The sequence below is a fragment of the Hemicordylus capensis genome, chromosome 6 (genome assembly GCF_027244095.1).
Source record: "Hemicordylus capensis ecotype Gifberg chromosome 6, rHemCap1.1.pri, whole genome shotgun sequence".
Classification (NCBI taxonomy): domain Eukaryota; kingdom Metazoa; phylum Chordata; class Lepidosauria; order Squamata; family Cordylidae; genus Hemicordylus; species Hemicordylus capensis.
This window is the reverse complement of record NC_069662.1, coordinates 23903811-23907450: the sequence shown is the minus strand read 5'-3', so window position 1 is coordinate 23907450 and position 3640 is coordinate 23903811.

The window sequence follows — 3640 nt, the reverse complement described above, 5'->3', positions numbered from 1 at the left end:
GATGTCACAAGTAGTTAGATATGTAGAATTTGATTTTGAGAGGAAAACAGTTCGTGTGAGAGAGTCCTTCCTTGGTTTTATCCAGTTAAGCTGGAAGGATGCTGAGAGCTTGACTGAAGACATCTTGAAAAAGTTAGAGAAGGACGGAATGGAGCTACAAGATTGTCGGTCACAGTGCTATGACAATGCTGCTGTGATGGCTGGACACAGAAGTGGTGTTTCCCAACGGATACATGAGAAAAACAACCTGGCAGTGTTTGTGAATTGCGACAATCACTCACTCAGCTTGGTGGGTGTACATGCAGCCAAACAGGATGTGATGATGGTGACATTTTTTGGAACCCTTGACGCCATCTATATGTTTTTTTCTCGCTCAACACAGCGCTGGGGAAAACTCAGAAACGCCATGCCTGTGTCTGTTAAGTCAGAGTCTGAAACCAGGTGGAGTTCAAGGACGGAAGCAGTGAAGCTAGTCAACAACCACCTGGAGGAGATACTTCAAGTTCTTCAGGACATGGCAGATGATGAAGACGAGAACCTTGAAACCAGAAGTGATGCAAGGCAGCTGCGCAACCACTTATTGACTTATGATTTTCTGACTCTACTAGGATTTTGGAATAACATCCTCATTCGAATTGACCGTGTTCAAAAGAGGCTGCAGAATCCTAGCATGAACTTCCACGATGCTGCTGTGGATTTGAAAGCCCTCCAGGATCGTTTGGATGATGAGAGAGAAGTGCTGGTCAGTGAGGCACTCAACGTAGGGCTTGGTCTCTGTCAAGAATGGGATGTTGACTTTGAAAGACGTCAGAGATGGAAGAAACGAATGGCTGGTGAGAAATCAAGAGACGCTGGGTTAACAGCTAGGGAGGAGATGGAAAGAGTCATGAAGGGAACACTCGACCGTCTTCACAGAGAACTGGACGAAAGGTTCACTCGTCTGCATGACACTGATGCCAAGCTTGGGTTCCTTCTCGATATCGAGGGACTGTGCTACAGTGCTGACAGAGAGAACCTAAAGAAGAACTGTGAAAATTTTTGCAAACTGTACAGCTCTGATGTTGATGTGGAGCTATATGATGAGATTTTGGACTGCAGAATGTTGCTAGCAGCGCGGACCAACATGAGAGTAGCAAGACCGGAACAGCTTCTCGAATTTATAGTTCAATATGGAGATGAGAGCGTCTTCCCCAACCTCCGCATTACTATACAGATCATGCTGACCACTGCAGTTTCCATTGCCAGCTGTGAAAGATCATTCAGCACGTTAAAGCTGATACTTTCCTATCTGAGAGCTTCCATGGGTCAAGGCAGACTCTGTGATCTTGCTCTGCTGAGCATAGAGAGAGAGGAAACTGACAAAACTGACTGATAGCATCATAGACCAATTTGCATCCGTGAAAGCAAGGAGGGTCCAGTTATGATTTTCAGGCATGTCATAATTTGCTAATTAGAAAATTAATGAGCGTGAGCTGTAATTTCTGCATTTTTGGTTATTTATTACATTTTTGGTTGTTTATTGAATTTTTGGTTATTTATTGCATTTTTGTAATTTTTGGTAAATTTTGTAATTTTTGTGGTAATATTATGGAAAAATAAAAGTTTTCTGAAACATGCGTGTCAGATGTTTGGGGGGGCGCGGGGGGAGCAATTTCAGTGCTTGCCCTAGGCGCCGTTTTCCCTAGTTACGCCCCTGGGGACCAGGAGCGGCTCTCCCTGCCTTTAAAGCAGGGAGAGTTGCTCTGGCCATGCTGCCAATGCAGCTCAGGTCGATTTCAGCTCCAAACGGGGCCGCGTGGCCCCATTTGGGACCGAAATAACACCCCCGCGTCTGACGCCAGACGCAGGGGGCATGTCTAGGGCCGTGCTCGCAGCCCCTGATTGGGCGCGGCCCAGGTTCTTTGAACCTGTTCGCCCAATGGTGGCTCCGCCCCTGGTTGTAGCATGTAATCTGGAAAGCGCCCTAGAACAACTTTAAATATAAAACTTTCCCTTCCAGTAGCTGGTTGGGCCTTGGCATGGTTTGGCACCGTAAGGGCAGGGACATCCATGGGGCATGCCCCCCCAGTGAATTCCTCAGAGCCCCAAATTGCATCAGCCTCCTCCGTGCCCTCTTCCAGGAAGGAAGTGCAGCAGTGGAGGCACCTGCACAAAGCATGGGGAGAGAGCTCCTAGCCTCCCCTAGCCCTCTGCTGCTTCCACCTTCATAGGTGCTTTATTATAATATTAGAGACTTAAAAAAAATATACATCCTTATTCTTGAGGTGGAGCATGATTGCATTTAATTATCAAAAGGGGGACTTTGGACTCAGGCCTCAGGTCTTTGGCGTATCTAGCAATACCTTTAAGATAACGCACTTCTGAAAAAAATTAAAAGCATACATTTTAATTTTAAACAAAACAAAATGATTGTTTCTCTTCTTTCTTTAGTTGTAGAATACTATAGCAATAGCAATAGCACTTACATTTATATACCACTCTATAGCCGGAGCTCTCTAAGCGGTTTACAATGATTTAGCATATTGCCCCCAACATTCTGGGTACTCATTTTACCGACCTCAGAAGGATGGAAGGCTGAGTCAACCTTGAGCCCCTGGTCAGGAAGGATGGAAGGCTGAGTCAACCTTGAGTCCCTGGTCAGGATCGAACTTGTAACCTTCTGGTTACAAGGTGGCAGTTTTACCACTGCACCACCAGGGGCTACTATGAACCCTGCTGGGTATTCCCAGATAAGTTGATAAGGAAGTAGCTTTCCTGAGAGAACCAAGACATCCCTGCCGTTCAGTTTCACTTGCCAATTTCCTCCTTTTTTATGCAAAATTACTTCTTCAGACTCTTTCCTTAGTTACCCAATGTAGTCTGTTTCTTTCCGCTCTCCCCCAACTGGAAGCTGCTCTGTAAATTCCTATACTGCCCCCTCATCAGCAGGAATCAGGTTCTCACCTCAGAAAGCATTCAGTAGCTTTGCCCTGAGAATCATCACTTCCCCTTCAGCATTTCGCATTTCTCTGGGTTTCTCTCTTGATGTCCTCAAAATTTCCCACCTTTTCAGTTTTTCTTCCTCTGTAGCTCAGTGGTAGAGTGTCTGCTTTGCAGGCAGAAGGCCCCAGGTTCGATTCCTGGCATCTTTTAGAAGAGCTGGGAAAGACCTGTGTCACCTTGGAGAGCCTCTGCCTGTCAGTGTATGTATGTATGTATTACATTTTATATGCCGCTCTTCCTCCAAGGAGCCCAGAGTGGTGTACTACATACTTAAGTTTCTCCTTAGGCTGAGAGAGAAGTGACTGGCCAGAGTCACCCAGCAAGTATCATGGCTGAAAGGGGATTTGAACTCGGGTCTCTCCAGTCCTAGTCCAGCACTCTAGCCACTACCCCATGCTGGCTCTAGATGGGCCATTATTCGACAGTTTCCTGTGTTCCTAATTCTCCAGACCTCCCTGTTCATCCTCAGGCAACTGCAAAAAACTTCCAACTGATGAGAACTCCCAAGTGCCCCACCCTGCTCTCTCTCTCTAACTGCCACTTCACCAGCCCAGTTGAATCCACACCCCACCACCCAGCAATGCTTCTAGCAACAGTTACCTGGTTGCACAGGTAACAGCATAACGGTCAATGTGCGGGATCAACACATAACTCACAT